The sequence below is a fragment of the Gossypium hirsutum genome, chromosome A10 (assembly GCF_007990345.1).
Source record: "Gossypium hirsutum isolate 1008001.06 chromosome A10, Gossypium_hirsutum_v2.1, whole genome shotgun sequence".
Classification (NCBI taxonomy): domain Eukaryota; kingdom Viridiplantae; phylum Streptophyta; class Magnoliopsida; order Malvales; family Malvaceae; genus Gossypium; species Gossypium hirsutum.
In genome coordinates, this window is record NC_053433.1 from 74197122 (window position 1) to 74204138 (window position 7017).

General features: G+C 32.9%; 1 long non-coding RNA gene across 1 annotated transcript; it reads right to left on the reverse strand.

The window, feature by feature from the left end:
- Window positions 1-669: 669 nt before the first annotated feature.
- LOC121208501 (uncharacterized) lies at window positions 670-6570 on the reverse strand. The gene is made up of 2 exons (XR_005903609.1): window positions 4966-6570; window positions 670-2690 (listed from the first exon to the last, which is right to left on the reverse strand). It is a non-coding gene; the product is annotated as an uncharacterized lncRNA (long non-coding RNA).
- Window positions 6571-7017: the final 447 nt, after the last annotated feature.

Below are 7017 nucleotides of genomic sequence, written 5' to 3' on the forward strand. Positions count from 1 at the left end.
ACTGATGCTGTGTATGACAAAAGTGTAAATATTAAAAAATATGTCACACAATCGTGTCGCTGGGCCATGTAACAGATTGTGGCCGTGTGCACCAAAGTCAACTAAAACCATAGGTCACATAGCCGTGTCATATTTCGTATAAGGCACATATTTGTGTGCCAGGTCATGTGTGTTTAGAAATACCTTTCAATGTAAGCTTTATAACTCTAACTCACTTATACCACAAGCAGCCAAATATAACATATCTTAATCAACTCCTAAAAGTATCAAAACCATGCAAAAACATTACTTACAACAACCTTCCTAAGTGTCTAACCAATATTCCACAATTGGCACCTTAATCAACAATCCAAATCAACTAAAACATTATATACATATCATTTCAATATGCCTTGCAAGACATCTCAAGTAATAACTCAATTTAACACCAAACTAACCATTCAAAACAATCTCAAATTGACTTTAATTCAACTTTTTATCTTATGCACTAAAGTTACCAAATCATTTCAAGCATAACATAGGCATATGAATCACTCTTACAAACCTATTCCATGGCACATTACCTAATCCTCATTTAAGCTATCAACCATACAAACCAACTACTCAACAAAATACCATTATCGTGATCAATGCCATCATACACACATATATACATAAGATTTCTCAAAATGCCAACCCAAATCAAATAAACATTATATAACCATAAGACATCTTAGGTACATGCCGATACCAAAATGAATTCATGATCAATATTTGAGTCTGAGATTGCCACTAGATACTGAGTTGACAAACTGTACACTGAGTGTAACTCAGTGACATTTCTATAATCCAAACATTAAAACATAACATAAGTCATTAAAATGAAAAAAATTTAAATATGTGATGATATGTGTAACACCCCTAACTCATATTCATCGCTAAAACAGGGTTATTAAGTATTATCAAAGTTTACAGACCAAATATTCATACATCTTATATCATATAACATTCATGTCGGAAACCAATCAAAATAAATTATATTGTCTCTTATATGAGTCCTTGAGGCTCAAAATACACATCGAAAATAAGTCGGGACTAAATCGGGTACTCAAAAAATTTTTCAGAAAACATCAAAAATTTTCAAAGGTGCAAGAGACACACGCCCGTGTGGCTAGGCTGTGTGGCTCACATGATCAAGAGACATGCCCGTGTCTTAGGCCATGTGGGCATTCGAAATAGGGGTACACAGCCGTGTCCCAACTCGTGTCCAAACTTGTGTAACTCTCTGACTTGGGTCACACGACCAAGCCACACGCCCGTGTGCTAGGTCGTATAAGCATTCTGTTTTATGCAAATTAAAGATAAAGGGGACTCACGGTCGTGTCACATGGCCGTATGTCACACATGGCAGAGACACACGCCCGTGTCTTTGCCCGTGTGGACAAGAACAGGCCATTTTCCTAGCCATATTTCTCACCTAATTTTTCATCAACCTAAATCAACATTTTTGGACATCAAGAAGCCATAACAAGGCATTCAAATCCAGCCAAAATCAATACTTAAACATGTAATACAATCATATACCAACAATATGCCCTTAGGCTTTTTAAATGACAACATAACTCATATAAATCAAATAACCAATTTCACCTACATGACCAAAGACATATATGCATAATTTACCAAATATACCTATTCAACCCAACCAACAATATACCTATAAGATTTCCATCATTCAACCATTTCAAACACACATCAAACATGATAAGGCCACTTACATACACATTAAAATTTATCCATCACAAGCCATTCAAATTACTAGTTCCAACAAAACATTTATATTCCATCATTGGCCAAATTAACCTAGACATGCCATTATAACCAAAATTAATTTACTAATTATACTGAAAAGGCTGCTGGATAATGTGAAGTTACTCCGACCAGCTTCCAACTAAAATGGGCTTCCAAATTACTATAAAACTTGGAAAATAACATAGAGTAAGCATTTAAGCTTAGTAAGTTTGTATAACAAGAAAATTAACTTACCATTTAAACACATTTAAGGTAAGCATGATAATATAACCATACCTATTTGGCCAAAAGCCTGAACACATATCCTCAACATGTTAGCCATGTAACACTTTCCAAAACCAATAAACATGGTTGTACATAATCACTAGGTAAGATCCACATACATGTATCATCCATCTCACATTTCAATATATCATGTAATATCATTTTCCTTGTAACTCAAGTATATACCTGTAACATCCCAAACCCGACCTAAACGTTATGGCCGAATCTGGGATGTCACATGAATTGGGATTTGAAAATAATTGTATCAAGTTAAAACCATTTTTGTTTTTTAGTTTTTATTTATCTTTCATCCATCTCAAAACTATTTTCTCGTTAATTGATTCGTATAAAAAATATTCTGTAGCAAAAGCTTTTAAAACCGTGAAATTTGAAGAAAACTGTTTACGTTAAGGAAAAACGTTATTACTACTTAAACCGAGTTTTCGTAGAGGTTTGCAGTTTAAAAGTCTATAAAATAGTTAAAGTCCAAAATAAAGGAAACAGTCCAAATTACATCAAAAATACCCCAAAAATAATAGGAAGTAAAAACCTTAAATGAAATCAAAACAGTTCAATAGTCATGTGGTCACCATTGAGTCCTCTGCCACATCGATCCGTTTAAGTCTGAGGATTACCTGTACAGATACAACAGAAAGGGGTGAGTTTACGTAAACTCAGTATGTAATCCCCATAGAAAACATGCAAACAGACAAACACAACAAACAGTCCAATGCAGTCTGGGCCTAAGCCCATTTTAGTTTCAGTAGCAGTTCGGGCCTTAGCCAATCTCAGTTTTCGTATCAGATATGCACTAATCAGTGAACAGAGTCCTACCCAACTAGCCTCCAACTAGCCTCTACACATCATCTCCGTCCATCCTTACACTCTATGTGGGGTTTAAAACATCCACTATCCCTACACTCCAAGTAATACCGAATGCGACACATAATTAGTAAATTGCAGCTGAGCTGCCAAATAATAGGCTTAAGAGCCTTTCAGTACAATTCCTCCAAATATCAACATCCCAATCCAATGCAATGCAACATACAGTATATGACTTGATAATACATGAATATCGGCTGTCGAAACCATTTTTTTGAAAAAACTAGATCGACTTTATATTTTGAAAAGAAAACGAAAATTGGGAGTCGCCACCAATCTTTTTTGTTTAGGTGTGATCGGATCATTTAGAAATTTGGTCATTTTAATAAAACATTTCGATTTACTAAAACAACGATTTTGGTCTACGAAATTTGAGAAAACGGGTTCAGGAGTCGGTTACGTACGAGGAAGGATTAGCACCCTCGTAATGCCCAAAATTGGTACCTAATTGATTAATAAATGTATTAATGTCAAAATTTAAAAACTCGAAATTTAAACCCAATACGTTAGGACACAATCTCTCGAATTTCCAAATATAGAACATTGCCTTACTTTGAAATTTTCTTATATTTTGAAATTTGAAGGGATATTTGGTTATTTAGGTTAAACGAGAAAATCAAGACCCAGTAAGTTAGGACACGATTTCTCGAATTTCTAAAAAACGAAATATTGCCCCCTTTTTTAAAAAGGTTTTTGAATAATAGCAAATACAATATTTAAATGATGCATATTTGATTTGGAGTATAATAAAACTGTTGATTATGTATGAGTATGTTGAAACATAATTCACGTTGTGATTTGAACGAAATAAAATATAAATGTAATATATAACATGTAACAATACTATGTGAATAATATGTTATGTTAATGAATGTCAACAACATGAATATGATAACAAATGATTTATAGGGCACGTAATAAAAATATTCACATAATACACTATTTTAAAATCGGCATTAACAATTAAAGAAAACAAAACAAAGTAATATGTACAACAATTCGAAGTAGATAACATATATAGAGTCAAAATAAATAATGCGCAAGAGAAAAAGCAAATTTTAAAATAAATAATACGAAAAGGGTTCAAAATGCACAAATGTATATAAAAATAAATAATTTAGATCTATTTAACATAAATAGTATATACAAAAAACAAGATATAAGAATAAATAATGTATGTGAAACAACATAAAATAAAATAATGTATATAATGGTAAAAAAGGTAAATAAATAATATATGAAGCCATTTAGAATAATTGATATTTAAAACAATTTAAAAATAAACAACACAAAACAATTTCATGGTAGTATATGAAAAAATAAATAAATCAAATAGTTTAAAATAAATAATATATAAAAGGGTTTAAGATAAACAACAAGCAAAAGAGAAATTTGAAATAAATAATGTATACATACGTAAGTATAAGATAAATAATATGAAAGAAAGATCTTAAAATGGATAATAAATAAAATATTTTAAAATAAATAAATAGAGTTAAATATATATATGTAAAACAATTTAAAAAAATAGTTTAAAATATATAATATATAAAAGGAAATCTGAAGCAAAACAATTTATATATAAAAAAGTCTACATATAAATATTATATATATAAAAACATTTAAAATAGATAATATAAATATATACATGTAAAAGTTTAAAATAATAATATACAAAAACTTACAACAAATAATTTAAAAAAATTAAATATATATAATATTTAAAACAAATAATATATATAAAACTATTCAAAATAAGTGACATAAAACAGTTCAATACAAAGTTTAAAATAAATAAAATGATTTTAAATAAATAAAAAAAGTTCAAATTCAGACGAATAAGGGCTTAATTGAAAATAAGATGAAATTTTAAGGTCCAAATTCGAAAAAGATAAATGCAAGTATATAAAAGAGGGACTAAATCAAAAGTGAAATAAAATTAAAGAGACGAATTTAAAGAAAATAAAAAGGAAATAGGATTAGATTAAAGCAAAACAGAAAAGCGGAAGGGCTTCAAGCATAAATAACCCAAAAGCCAAAGAAACGCTTGGATCCTTCATCGGTCGGGTCGGGTTGCATGGGTATGGACTGAAACGGCCCCGTTTTGGCACTTAAATGGTCAAGGTGAAACGGCACCGTTTCACTTGGCTATTTAAGTCAAAAAAATTTCAAAAATTCATTTGAGCCCCTCTCTTTAAAATAAAAAACTGAAAATCCTTTCTCCCTTTTCTCTCAAGCCTTTAGGCAGACCATAGCTCCGCCGCCGGGTCCGTTGACTGCCACACACGGTGGTCGGGGCTCAAAAGGTAAGTTTTGCTTCCTTTTTTTCTATATTACTGATATATAAGCAGTTTTTTAAAAAAGAAAATATGAAAAATATAAGTATATGTATATGCAGTTTTGAAGAAGAAAAATAAAAAATAAAAATGATAAACTTGAACCGATTTCCTCTGTTTTTTATTTCAAAAAGAAAAATCCCCTTTTTACATTGGTTTTCTTTCGGTTTTATAGCCGATTTACAAGTCCCTATTTTACTATTGTTTTCACTACTGTTGCCTGCTGCCTTGCTCTGCTCTGTTTCCTTTTCTTCTATTTGCAGGTCTTTGGAAGTGATGGGAAGGGGCCACAGGGTGGTTGAAAGTTGTCAGACGTCACGTGGGTGAGCGAAGCGGTGCAAAGGGGGAACCCTAGGGTTCCTCAGAAAGTGTTAAATTTCTGGGCTAGGCTGGTGTTTTAGTTTGGGCCTGTAGGTTGTTGTTTTAGGCTTTGGGTTTAGGTATTTGGTCTTATTTATTTAGTTGTTGGGCCGGGAAAATTGGGCTTATAACAGTAGAGGCCTAATTTAGCCCGGGGCCCATAAACCAAAAACTAAAATCAAAAATTAAAAATAATAATAAACAGTTCTTTTTCACAATGGCCCAACAGGCCCATCAACCTTAGCCCAGCTAAACCCCAAACTAAAACAAGCCAAAAATGGCCCAAACCTAAACTAGTTTCATCATCCAAGAAACCCTAGCAATAGTGTACGCCGCTACCCATGTGCGTCGTACCCCTGCTCCAGTACGCACGCCGCTCGAAGCTCTCCTCCATCAATGCCTGTAAACAAGCAACAGAAAGGGAACAGAGACAAGGCAACACGCAAATAATACGAAAAGCAAAATAAAACAGTGGCTAAATGGTACTAAACAATAGCAAAGGCAGTGAAAAAGAAAAGAAATATGTATTTTTTAAAATGAAAAATGGCTATAAAGGCCAGAGGATGGTTTGTATTTTAGGGTTTTTTTTTGGAATACAAAAAAAAGATTGTATCCCAGATTTTTCAGAAATCAAAAGCAAAATAAAAAGAGGTTGATCTTGATTTTATCTTCTTTTTTTCTTTTCTTTTTCCCTATTCTTTCTTTTTATATATTATTACAAATCTATTTTCAAGTAAAAAAACCAAAAAAAAAGGAAGGGAAAGGGGACTTACCCGAGTCAGATCTTGGCGTGGCTCCGACCACCGTCCACGGTGGAGCCAAGGCTGTTCGACGATGGTGCGATGATGGGTTTTCAAAACCCTAGCAGAGAAGGAAAATGAAAAAAGAAGGGAAGGGGCTGCTCTCTGTTTTTAGAAAAAGAAAGGAAGAAAATAAAAAAAAATTTAAAAGTTTTTTGGCTTTAACAGCCTTGCAAAACGACCATGTTTTGCTTTCCCCCCATACACCTCGAAACGGTGTTGTTTAGGGGGGGAACCCGCGCGACCTGACCCACGAACAAGGAGGATCCGTGTGTTTCCATTTTTTGGTTTATTTACGTGCGTGGTCCCTCGCTTTTGAGGTGCGCTTCAGTTTAGTCCTTTTTTACTTTTTCTCCTTACAGGTTTGGCCATCGAATTTACGGTGTGTTTCAATTTAGTCCCTGACTCGCTGAGCAGGGACACATGTCCAAAGGATTGGTTTATTTCCTCCTTTGACCCTCGTTTGTTTTCGCTCGTTACATTTTAGCCCCTTTATTCCTTTATTTATTTATTTATTTCAATTTGTCCCTCTAATTTCATTCAAGTTACAATTAACCCTTTTTTATTGAAATTCTTTTATGTAC